The sequence below is a fragment of the Lissotriton helveticus genome, chromosome 7, assembly GCF_964261635.1.
Source record: "Lissotriton helveticus chromosome 7, aLisHel1.1, whole genome shotgun sequence".
Taxonomy (NCBI): domain Eukaryota; kingdom Metazoa; phylum Chordata; class Amphibia; order Caudata; family Salamandridae; genus Lissotriton; species Lissotriton helveticus.
The window spans coordinates 1,074,857,711-1,074,871,425 of NC_136068.1; the positions used below are offsets into that span (position 1 = coordinate 1,074,857,711).

The window sequence follows — 13,715 nt, forward strand, 5'->3', positions numbered from 1 at the left end:
GAACAGCTGCCCTCCCTAGAGCAGTTTGTGATGGAAAAGGAAGGGTTCTTCTCTCGTGCCACGTACATGTTTACATTTTGGCACAGTGGCACTTTAGCACCACTAGGAGAAACCAGTACATTGGTATTCGAAGAAAGTTGTCCATAGAAGGTCTCACCTATACTGCTGCTACTTCTTTTGCTGTGCAGACCATTAAACAATAGTGTAAACACGGTGTAAGACAGGCGCGGCTGGCACAGGTAAGACCGGGGAGATGGGTGGGGGGGTCAACAGACGACGGAATAGGGCAAATAAATGATTAAAAAGGAAAACACTTACCTTGCGGTTTCCACAATTCTTTGAATTCTAGGACTTGTAGTCTTGTTTATTCCCTTATAAAACCAGGACTACAAGCCCCAGAATTCAAAGATAAAACCTGGACTGGAGCAGTATATCCCACAAGGACCTGGGCACCTTGGAAGCCAGGTGTACAGAATGATCCCAGGGGCAAGTGAGGGGTTCCACACACGATTGCCTGGCAACAACATGGACAACATGTGGCAGCCATTACAGGATTCAAGGACATGGCCCTCGTTGAATTGTAGCGAATGGGATGTCATGTTTTGAGAGTAACAAAAAGGAGCACATATACAGGGTGATAATAGATTTTAGTCACAATAGTAATACTTTGTTGCTGCCTTTATGCTTATTTTAGGAATTTTGGTGAGTGTTCAGGTAATTTTACCCTATGAAAAAAGCAGGTCACAGAAGGTTGTTCAGAAGCTAAAAAGCAAGCACACTTCTCTTAAATTCACACCATCTACCTCAGCCACATAAGAATAAAGTCTGATATTCTAAGTAAAACAAGTACTTCCAATAGCAGCAGCAGCACATTGACAGTTGATTTCCCAGGTTTCTACTTTAGGTCAACATCAGGGGTCTAATTTATTGTATTTATTTTTTATGTATTTATTTTATTTTAAAGGTTTTATATAGCGCTGGCTACACCCGGAGGTATCAGAGCGCTTTACATGAGTATCAGACCATAGTTGCCAGTTACATTGTTACAAAGGCTACACAGTTATTGGAGCATGGCAACATAGTTACATGTAAGGTCGAGACAAACAAGAAGGACATATACGTAAAGGAAAAAGCAGGCAAGGGGAGAGGGGGTAGGAGCATGGGAAGTAGACAGAGAATGAAAGAGGGAAAGAGGAGGGGAGGGTGAAAGAAACAGCATGGAGAGAGGAGTGGGGGTGACGGGGACACAAACCGGTAGACGAGACAAAGCTGCGTCCAAAGTCCAGTAAGCTGTGATCTCAGAGGAAGTGGTATATTTTCCCCATCTCTGTTGCGAGAGGCTCCCTATACACAGTGGACTCTCTCAGAGGGTTCTCTGAGACTCCTAGGCCTACGTACTGGATCCTTCCCCAAAAAGGGGAGAAGGAGTGCTTTGGCAAGGGGCGTCATACCATACCTCAACTGTGAGTGGCTCCCTTGGTGCTGTGGACTCGCTCAGCAGGTTCGCTGAGGCTCCAGAGTATAAATATTGGATCTTTCCCCAACAAGGGGAGGAGTGCTTAGTCAAAGGGCACAAAAGGGCAGGGGGCAGGGGGCTAGGTGGTGTAGCAGGCAAGGGGAGAGATTCATGGGAGAGGGGATAGGAGCAAAGGAAGTAGACAAAGAAAAAAAGAGTACTAAATGGGAACAAACAGCATCAGTTTGGGGGACAGACTGTTTTCTATCTGTGACCATGAGTTTGTCCCATCTCTAAGGTAAAAGCCTAGCACAGGCCAATCCAGAAGCTTTGCCATCCAGGACATGAAGCACACAGTTAGTAATTCAAATTATTTTTTCACAATTCAGAGAAGTTTATAGTATGCTGCACATCAGCAATCCAGATGTTTTCATAATAAGTTCCTGGGTGCAGAGGATGATGCTCAGAACTAACAGTGTTTAACCCAGTCATCATCCAGGGGAGATAGTTCAGAATCATGAGGCTGAGGGAGAAGATCATGAACCCAATGAAGGCCAACTTGTGGACCGCAGGGTTCTCTGTAGAGGACACGTATGTCAGAGGGAGCAGGCATAAGTTCTCCAGGATGTTCAAGATGAAGTTAAAGTGGCACAAGACGTGGTAAGTGGCACAAGACGTGGTAAGTGCGGGTGGAACATGACATGGCACGATAATGATTCCAGTAGGCAACAGCCACTAGGAAGGAGGGTGCAGAGTGAAAGCCAATGCAGAAGCGCCAAAAATACATTTGTGGGCTTCTCCCTCCTATCAAAGCGTTAATGGAGGAGAGATAATTCAGAACACCAACCTCATCAGATACCAACTGCGCTCCTCTGGTCCTGTACTCGCTGAAACTGCAGCTCCGATTTGGTGACTGCGGTCGGCGTACAAGGTAGAGACACAATGAATCGCCCCAGGAGACCAAGAAATCTTCCTTCGGGTGCGCTATGCCACCATCTTAGAGCCATTCAGAAAAGGGGGTGGTGATGAACAGAGTGTCTGAATTAATCAGACCACTCTTACCCAGTCCAAAGATCAGGGCTTGATCCATCACCGTTATTTAGCTCACTGCCCCATCCCAGCTCAGAACCTGGCTATATGCAAATTAGTCTGTCCCTGGCCCAGTACATCATGGGAACAGGGCAGACCAAACTACCAAGCCAATTCTTCACCAGAAAGGAGACAAGCTACCGGGGACCGGTTTCTGGCATTTCAGCCTCGTCGGCCCGGCTTGCTTGAATCCTGATGGAGCAGTGAGCAAGGGACTCATGTCTGAGTATACCCTGCCACACCTATAGTGGCCAAAAACGATTCAGAAAAGGGGGTGGTGATGAACAGAGTGTCTGAATTAATCAGACCACTCTTACCCAGTCCAAAGATCAGGGCTTGATCCATCACCGTTATTTAGCTCACTGCCCCATCCCAGCTCAGAACCTGGCTATATGCAAATTAGTCTGTCCCTGGCCCATCTTAGAGCCAGGCAAGATATCTCGTAGTGCGGCGACGCTCATTCCGGCGCAGATATGAATAAACATTTTTTTCCTCATCGAACCTCAGATGACGATGTGGACACGAGGATTCGACCATAAGCAGGATGCAGAATGACCTCATCTGCCCGCAATAGCCTGCAGGAGAAAAAAAAAAGAAAAGAAACACTCCGTCCGCCATTTTGGTTCCCTGGGGAAGATCAAGACATCAACACGGTGAAAAGTCCTTAATTGCCGATATCCCATTCAGTTAAGGATATCATTAGATGCAGCAACCATTCCGATGTGAAATACCATCCTTTTCAAGCATATATGGTGCCATCTTCAGGGGGGATCCAATGCTGATGTTCGGCACTCGACAGAGCGATGGGATCAGGCAGCTATCGTCCAAGCCACCCCCAACCCCCCCCCCCCCCCCCCCCGTTTTTTCAAGTTCCTTCCACAGATGTTGACGAGGTGTCATCCAGACTCTCTGGTGTGCTTTTCTAATTCAGGCTCCACCACAAGTGCAAAACACTGGACCGAGGCGCTTCCAGACTGCGCTCAAGAATCCGGCAGCTAGATCAAAGGCAGGCTGTCTACCTCCATCACTGAAGTACAGACTGACTGAGCTGCTCGGGTTGAAAAGCGTGTCCTTTGTTTTTGTTGCCGGTTCAGAGCTCCCTCTAATTAGCACTTTCCGTCAATGTCCACAGTCATGTCCAGTTTTACAGGGTCTAACTCGGATGCCCTTGTTTGGCTCGTGCGCTCTGGGGTGCAGAAGTGCCCGCGCGACTGGTCTGGCAACCTCACAAGCTCTGACTAACCTCAAAAGCCACTAAATAAACAGAGAACATTGGGTTCCGGAGCAGTGTGCTACTTGCCATAAAATGCTTCAACACCCCATTAGGGGTAGTAAGTGCAATTACAATACATAGTCAGTAGTGTGATGTAGTAGGAACTGGGTCACACTTGCTCCATGTTGCCATTTTTCAGTTGTACATCTTTGGCTCTCTTCTTGACTTGACGTTTAGGTTCAACTCACAAAGGCCCTTCTTGCTGCAGCCCTGTCCTCTCTTAGGCCATTCCCTGGCATTTAAAATCAACATGCTTATATGTGTGCGGGTTACCCGCCCACCACTTGCCCATGCTCACCAAAGTGTCTCTGTGTTTTTTGAAAGCGTCTCTTTCAGAAGGAACATGATTTCATTATGGTCTTCGGTGCCAATGCCCTCCGAAATGTCATACAGCAGTTGCCGGTATCGAGACACGTTGGCTCTACTCGGTAGAGCTGCGCACACAGACTCCTTGGTGAAGTTGAGCTTTTGGAGCAGAGACAGCTGTCGAATTTTGTACAACAGCTCAGCAACCAGGAAGAGGTCATCCTTGTTTATCAGGTCTTTCTCAATAAGGAGCTGGAAGATCTTGTCAGCGGATGTTACATTGTGCAGTTTCTTCAAAGGTAGTATGTCACTGCAGAGAACCTTGATGCCATCTACATCCTCCTTTCCCAGGTGAAGGTCGATGTCCAGGAGGACACTACAGAACGTCAAGTCCTTTGACTCGTCCATAGCGTCCTCTCACAGACCAGGAGCTTCTCAGTTGTGTTTCAATCCTGTCTCTCAATGTTGGTAAACCCGGCCTTACGAGACGTGATTTTATATCGACTCGTTCCCGCTTCTAATCTTTCGCGGCACCGATCAGCATCTTCCCTGCGCCAGGTGATTGATAAGGCTTCCTCGTGTTTACTCCTATGTCCCCTCTCGCGAGCCCGGCCGCTGTTGTTCAGCTAGAGCATTAACATTCTGTTTTTATGACAAAAGTGCTGTACATCTGAACACCAGCATGATGAAATCAAAGCTGGAAAACTGATAGTAATTCCTTTAGAAATTCACAAAACAAGGAGGTTCATGTTGTCATTGACATTAATGTTAGTGCTATATAAAGCTAAAATAAGGACTTTTCTATGAGTTATCAAACATGTTTCTCATCCATGTCAGTAAATCACTCTGACATGCAGACGGAAATATGTACTTTCAACACCTGCAGCAGTCTGTCAGTTAACTCCCTAGTGATCGACTTAAGCTTCATCACAGAGTTCTAATGAACAACTAGATCGCTATCATATTGAGTACAAAACAAAAGTGAGTAACTCCTGAATGCAATGTTGTTAGAATAGGAGCTGTAGAGCATTGAGATGTTAATGCAGGCATGAAATCCGTGGGTTAAAAATGTGAGGGGAGGTATTGGTTTTTAGTAATCTGAGGGATATTGTATTTTTAGATGGGCTAAAAGTAGTTTAAGTGAAAGACGTTTGTGCAAGTACAACATCCTCTTTCCACATCTATTTACTCAGCCTACCCATTTTCTCAGTTGCTACACAGCTCCAGTGATAGTATAGTTACACATTAGCTGCTAAGACCTATTTAGGTACTAACCATCCAATCTGCTTACTTATACAAGGGAATCCTGCAAGTCACCAGTATACCCTTTATCTTGAAAATGTGATCCAAAGAGACTGTGGTAATAGTAAAAGGTCTGGTATATACCTATTTCAATGTTGATATTATTATTCCAGTTCACAATTATAGAGCGTGCTGCCTCAGCGTGTTCTCTGTCTTAGAACACTCTATTATATTTAGTACTTCTTTTCTCAACAGTTTGAGAAGAGTCCCAGGGTGCCCAGCCACTTTATAGGCCTCTCAGTCTTATTACTCAAATAAATCCTCTAAACCATATTTTCGGTTCTTGTCCTTTGTTTTTGTTAAAACTATGTTCAAACTTGATTGTGTTTAAATACAATTCTTCAAATATCCCAGGCAACTGCCGCACCAAAGTAGATGTCATCATGAGTAGAAAATCATCCGCAGGATACAACCACAAATTCCAAAAGCTCTTAGAAAACGGGCTGAAGTGGAAAACCTGGCAGATGCCTGGCACATTGCTCATCCTGACAATCATTAGTTCACTTTCTATTCTAATCCTTATACCTCACACATGCGAATCAGTGATCTCTTTGGCTACTAACCTCTTCTCAATTCCACAACAGTGCAGACATTGGATCAAAACGTCTTTCTGACCATTCACCTATATTACTAAGTATTGAGAACACAACAGACTTGCAACCATACCCATATAAATCAACTAAACATCCATCTTATGAACAGTCCTTGAGTGATCAAACACCTTAAATCATTGACCACTATTTCTTAATGAATCCTAAACTATTTCCAAAGAAGTTGCCTTGGATACCCACAAGACAGCCTTATGAGGTGGTTTTATATCACTCTTATCCTGAAAAAAGTGAAGGACTGAAAGAGACTGACCTCCTAATAAAAGAAGTCTGCTGAGCATAAAATCAAAATATCACACTGGAAGTAATAGAGGCGGTAAGCTCCTTACAAACTACTTAAAAAGCAAATGAAAACAAACATACAAATAATTGCCGTTAAATTCAAACCAGGGCTACTTAAATCCAAGGACTCTGAAATATGTTAAACCTTTAAGGAATTATGACCCTCTTTATACCAGCAAAAAATACTCCACCAAAAAACCTGGAAAACTTCTTTTAGCACAATCAAACCTGGACCTTCTAGATCTCTTGGACCTGACAGAAAACATCTTAAACAATCATAAACAGTATACAAAGTATAAAGAAAAAAGATTCAGGATGGGATAGGCTACCAGCAAAACTTTAGCAGTTTCTATCAGATTATTGACTCCAAGACTTAACTTGCTATTCAGCCACTTCAATGAAAATGGAAATCCTGAGGCACATTCACAAGGCCATGATCATCCTCATCCACGAGAAAGACTCGGGGCTAGATGTATCAACATACCCTTTTGTGATTTCAAAATTGCGAATTTTAAGGAATCGCTATTTGGGAATTACAAAATGGTATGTATGTAGAAATTCGCTATTTTTTAGCGATTTCTTAAAATTCCTTATTTGCGATTAGCAAATTGCTAATCGCAAATAAGGAATAATTTCCCATTCATTTCTATGGGCCAGGAGGCCCATAGGAATGAATGTCAAATTATTCTCAATTTGCGATTCGCAATTTGCTAATCGCAAATTGAGAATAATATCAGGTTGCAGGGGTGTCTCAAGGACACCCTGCTGCACCCCTGAAAATGACATGTGTGCGCATATGGCGCAAGCATCACATGGCACCTTTACAAATTGCATAAAGTGCATTTGTAAAAGAATTCTCTAATTACCACCAACTACAAGTTGGAGGCAATTTGCGATTTCTTAAATGCTTGCGCAATGTTAAGGAATCGCAAATTTACGATTCCTTAATATTGCAAACTTTGTGGATGATACATTTCCCGTTTTTCTTGTCGCAAACGCTGCTATTTTGCGAATTGCAGCGTTTGCAACAAGAAAAACGCTTGATACATCTACCCCAAAGACCCATAAGAAACCAAAAACTGTGGGCCTATTTTACTAATAAAGACTACCCTTTTAGCCAAAATCTTAGCCCCCACATGAACCCTTTAATCTCTGTAATGGTCCACCTCAACCAATCTGGCATAATGAAGGGTAGGTCATTGGCATCCAACACTAGTTTGCCCCCCAATATTGTATCCCAAGCAGAAAAAGATTTAAAAAAAAACAAAAAAAACAACAACACATGCCATTGCCTTAGATGCCGAAAATAACGTTGGTAGAGTATAATAGACCAATCTTTTCTAAGGTCTAAACTAGCAAGGTTTTCCAGAAAATTCCAATAGTCAAAACATAGAAGTTATTGAAACTAAGTTCAGTTAATATAAATTGTTAGCTTACACGAACAACACACTTTTACTAATTAGCAACACACATTAATCGATCTACATCCTCTGGAATGAATTGGAATTGTACACCCATATCTCAGCCTACAAGTTGAATGAGGACATGACTGTATTTCTCCCTCTTTTTAAAACTTTGTTTAAAGCACCTCTTCCGTGGATACAATTTCAAATGGTACACGTCTCAGATAACTTACTTTAGAATACTGATTTCAAATCAAAATTGCTGTTAGCTTCATTCTGAGCCAAAGGACTGTATTGAATGAGATTAAAAAGAGGGCATCCACCTGGCCCACACTCAACCTTCCTGTTGGGGAAAACTTGACACTGTGGGGGCACTATCGCTTGCATAATCTTCTGCATGTCAGTGGTACACCCAGATTGCCAGAGTTGGGAACGGTGTTAACCTAAAAAGTCTATAAGGTAATGTGTCCCAGAGACAAAATTCAAAACAACAATTCAAAATACATTCAATAATAAAGGACTGATTCAAAAGTGCAGTTTGAGATCAGAAATTGTGTGAAAACCATGAAGGTTTATTAAGATTTAAGTTGCGGTACAGAAAATAGAAAAATGCAAATGTAGCAGCAATCTTGGAGAAAGTACAGAGAAGTCCATTGTCATTAAGGCTCAGAAAAAATGCAATAATGTGCAAAAGTCAGACAAACAGATCAAATCTCGAATGTGCAGCAAATCAAAAGAAATTTGTGAAGTATCCCTGGAGGTTCAGGAAAGAGTCTGGCTCATCCCCATATTCAGGGGTTTATATTCCCATTTTCAGCATAGGAACGTAGTACAAGCATTATTACAATGAATCACAATTATTACTTTAAAAATGTGATATAACTCTACCATCTGAGCATTAACCCACGACATGAACATCGATTCACCCCTTCTGACCTAATGTCATCCAGAGGTGTCAGAACAAACTAATTCCAAAACGAACACAAAAATTCTTAAACTTATGCAATAGAATGTGCAAACAGGAAGAACCTTGAAAGTAGCAAAAAAGTTTCCTCCAGTAAGTTCTTTGAGAAAAATACATCAAACAAAATGAACAGAGCACATCTTGCTGCATGTGGTATCGAGCTAAAAAATAGAGACACAGAATGATCATCATGCTTCGGTAGCCATTTAAAAAAAGACAGAGACGAGACCTAATGAGGCCTAGTTATCCTAACTCAGAAAAAAACACACTAAAACACATCATAATGGTGTAATTTCAATTGCAATTCCTCTAAGTCAGTATTCATATGTGAATTCAATATATAGAATAAAAAGTATTAATAAGCAATACAGTTTAATATGGGGAACTTCCACAAAATCCCTCTCTGATGATGACATCATCACTAGACCTCAAACTATTTACAATTTAGTATGGATCACTTTCTGTCTCTTGCATCCCAGTTCTTCCCACGTCTTAAGTTGGTCAAATGCTCATGCTTTTGTCTTCCAACTCTATTTGAACTTTCTTCCTCTTATATACCGCCATTGTCACGTTCCTTTTACACCCACAGTTTTGTCCCGTCTTTGAGAAAATTACCGAACACATAATAAATTCCTCTAAACTCATTATCAACCACATAGATCCTTTCACACTCAATAACTTCAACAAGCTCTATTGGTCTATTCTTTTGAGACTTCTGACGCACCATACACAGTTCTCCCTTCCCTTTATGCTCCACTCTGAATCTTGGATACACATAATTGCACTTGCAACTGCCCAATTTTTCAAGATTTTCACTCTAATTATACTCCTTAACAAACTCACTTTCCTTTTCACTCAGACTGCAAATATACTCATTGTTCGTCTTAATAATTTTCAAGGTTGTGCAATCTTCATTGAATACTTAGAATAAGTGATACAATTCCCAGAGTCTTGAGCTATAGCAAGTTCTTCCAACGAAGCATTGAAATCCGAAAGATATGAAAACAGAACCTTTTGCATATGGGAAATACTAATAGAGACATTGTATGAAAGACTATATGACAAGATCAATTGACAATATGTCACACCTTCTTCAGATGATGAAGAAACATGACATTCACTAATGCCCATTAGTCGAATGTACTTCCCTAACAGACTTGAATAAAGATGTGTTTATTGAATGTGTTCTATTTTCATATGTAGGTTAGTTAATTCTCCTTGTGAAGGAGAGACATATCCAACCAGAGAAATTAGACATAACATCAAGTCAACTAGAATTCTTAATATCACTATCAAGGAAAACACACAAAAAAGTTTACAGCATCTGCTGTGTGCCATATTCTACTGGGGAAAATAAAAGGATATATTTTTTATAGGATTCATAATCTATTATCTTTGTTTGGATACCTATGGTACAAATCAATGATACAATTCTTATGGATTTAATTTTCCAGCTCAAGGTTCTTTAAGGCTTAGCAAAAGTTCAAGGTGGTTCTTCTTCTAGTTGGTCTCTGAAAACAATAATCAATAACTTCCACATCTGACTCGTCATCTGTGGATGCAGATTATTATTATTATTATTAAATGTTATAAAGCGCGTAGTCACCCGTGAGTATCCCAGCGCTAAGATCCATACCACTGCAGGTCAGGGGGAGCAGTGGGGGGGATTACATTTAAGGGAAGAGGTGAGTTTTCAGCCGCCTTCTGAATCGTAGATAATTAGGTTCTATTCTCAGGTCGCGGGGCAAGGCGTTCCAGAGGCGTGCAGTGTGCACTGAGAAACGCCTTCCACCTGTGCGTGCCTTCTTGACTCTGGGAATGATGAGGAGATGTTCCTGGTCGGATCGGAGGGATCTTGGGGCTTTATATGGTTTGATGAATTTTGCTAGGATCGGTCGGCCTTTGTTTTGAAGCAGTCTGTGAGCCAGGCAGAGGGCTTTGAACTTCACTCGTTCTCTTACCGGGAGCCAGTGGAGGAGCTTCAAGGCTGGTTTGGCCAAGGCTCTGGCAGGGGTGTTGGTGAGGATCCGGGCAGCTGCGTTTTGGATCCTTTGTAACTTGTTCAAGGTTGCCTCAGGAGCGCCTAGGTAGATGGAGTTACTGTAGTCGAGCCTAGATAGTATCAGGCCCTGAATCAACAGTCTTTGGGAGGAGGGAGGAAGTAGGGGCAAGATCTTTCGAATAGATTTGAGAAGCCCGAAGCATGTCCCGGCTACTTTTTTTGCTTGTGTTGTAAACGATAGATCCTTTTCGAGCCACACTCCCAGGCTTTTAACCTCGGATTTCGGGTCCGGAGGCAAGCCTAGGTAGGGTGGCCAGATGTTATGTGAAAGGGAAAGCCCCTTCTGACCAAGGAGGAGAATGTCAGTCTTTGAACCGTTGAGTTTCAAAGATGACCGGTTCATCCAACCTTGTATCTGCGTCAGACAGTTGTATAAGTCCGCAGGTTGTTGGCTTGGGTGGGATAGGGACACCACTAGATGTGTGTCGTCGGCATAGCTGACGATCCTCACTCCAAACGGGATGACAACCTCCTCCAATGGGGACATGTAGATATTGAATAATATGGGGCTCAGGGAGGAGCCCTGAGGCACGCCACATTGGAGGGGTGTTTCGGAGGACCGGGTGTTATTCTCCCAGATCTGAAAGGAGCGATGACCCAGAAAGGACGATAGCCAGGACAGTGCGGTTCCTTCTACACCGACACTCCTGAGTCGGTGAATAAGGAGTTGGTGGTTGACGGTGTCGAAGGTCGCACTGAGGTCGAGGAGGATCACTGCCACTGATCCTCCCGCGTCTAGAAGTGCTCTGGCCTCCTCCACCGCCACAAGGAGGGCGATGTCAGTGCCCTGCCCTGGGCGGAAACCCGTCTGCGAGCTTTTCAGCCGATTATTGGTTTCCAAAAATTGTGAAAGTTTTCTATTCACAAGCTTTTCGGCGACCTTGCTGGTTCCTGGGAGAAGAGAAATTGGCCTATAGTTGGCCAAGTCCACAGGGTCCAGAGAAGGTTTTTTAAGTAGCGCCTTGACGACCGCCGCCTTCCAACTAGAGGGGACGACTCCCTGTTGCAGTGAGGCGTTGATAAGATGGGTGAGAGGTGGAACGATCGTGGGTGCTACTCTCTTGAGGAAACGTAGCGGCGCAGGGTCCCTGGGTGATCCGCTTTTGATGTTGTTAAGAGTGCTTTCGACCTCTTCGGCAGTCACCTGTCCCCACGAGGTGAGACAGGGGGAGGTAGGAGTGTGATTGGTCTCTTTTTTTTCACTCGGGTTTGTGGTTGGAATGGAGTCGAGGATTTTCTGGATCTTCTCCGTGAAGAAGTTAGCTAGTTTATAGCATTTTTCCTCATCTGCCTTGGGGTCTGGTGGGTTTCTTGGTCCGGGGGCTGGGACCTTAAGGAGTTCTTTTAAAATAGTAAAAGATTCCTTACTGGAGCAAGCGGAGTTTTCTATTCTTTCTTGGAAGAATAGACTTTTGGTCTTACGAAGGGCGGTTTTATACATTTGTAACGCGGTGTGGTAGGAGCCCTTCTTTACATTAGACTTATCCTTCCTCCAGGAACGTTCCGTTCTCTTACATTCCTGTCTCAGAGACTTAAGCTCCGGCGTATACCAAGGAGCGGGATTCACTCGTTTGGTGTGTTTAAGAGTGGTGGTTTTAGGGAGGAGTTGGTCCAATGAGGATGTGACCCAGGAATTAAACTGTTCGTCGGCAGTGACAGGGTCAGTGGAAAGGGTGGGTATAGAGTCTGAAAGAATCCTGGCCCATTCCGCTGGTACTAGCTTGTGCCAACGTCGGTCGGTAGCCCGGATTTTCGAGGGCTGGGGGAGTGCTATGTGGAGATGACAGGAGATGGGGATTAAGAGGTGATCTGTCCATGGAAGAGGGAGGGGGGGTCCAGTAGTGATGTCTGCAATATTGGTAAGGACGGGATCCAAAAGGTGTCCCTTGTCGTGGGTGGGTTCGTGATTGACCAGCCGGATGTTAAATGACATAAGGTCCTGAAGGAGGTCAGATGCTATAGAATCTGTGGGGTCTGTAAAGTGAAGATTGAGATAGCCCACGAGGAGGAAATTAGGGGCAGAAGAAGCTAATTGTGATACCATGTCGGTAAGAGCGTTGATGAATTTCCCTGGTGTACCCGGAGGGCAATAAATCAACAGTCCTGAGATGGAGTGTGTCGGAGAGGTTTGGATGATGAAATGGCAGCTTTCGCAATCTTCAATGTGGGCATTGCTGGTTCTACAGACAAGGTGTTCTCTGTGGACTATTGCCAGCCCGCCTCCTCTCCCTGTAGGTCTATGCAGGGTTTGGATAAGATAGCCTGGGGGCAGGGCGTTGACAATGTCAGAATCTGAGCTAGCGGAGAGCCAGGTTTCTGCGAGAAACAGTACGTCCAGGTCTTGGTCTAGTATCAACAGGTTAGTTTCATGCGCATGCTTGGGGAGGGAACGGCAATTAAGGAGGTGCTTGATAAGTCCAATCTGAAGATGAATACTTTATATTCAGCACTCCTTTTCTCTTTGGTCTTTTAGCTACATGTGATTCACTCTTACTGTTCTCAGAATCGACTTCAGTTTTCACCTGTTCTTCTCTGATAGATTCTGGTCTATGAGTCTTCTAATGTGATATTTTACTGTCTCACGGATATAACCCACTTTTCTCATTGGTGTGTATCCCCAACTTCTATGTTTTTACTTGTGACTACTGTCTTATCTTCTCCACTCACAGCTGGACATGTTCTTTGATCATCAGCAAATTAGCACACATCGAAACACTTGAGACTCAAATGTTCAGCTTGACTTTTTCCCAAACTGAAGTATCAGTCTCTATTTCTTCGTGTTGCTTCTGACTTTGCAACAGCATTTCTTCTTGATTTACAATTGCTGATTTTTTTAATCTGGTCAATAGTAGCTTCCCCAGGATCTTCCCCCTTGCATCCAGATCCACGTAGCAAACTTGAGCTTGACACAATGAATCAATGATTGCTGTCACCACTCTCTTCATGTGAACGTAGCCTCACAGCGGTGTT

General features: G+C 43.5%; 1 protein-coding gene across 1 annotated transcript in view; it reads left to right on the forward strand.

Annotated features, from left to right (window-relative positions):
- Nucleotides 1-13,715, forward strand: part of GAA (alpha glucosidase) — a 469,553-nt gene that overhangs the window by 39,536 nt on the left and 416,302 nt on the right. The window lies entirely within an intron of this gene.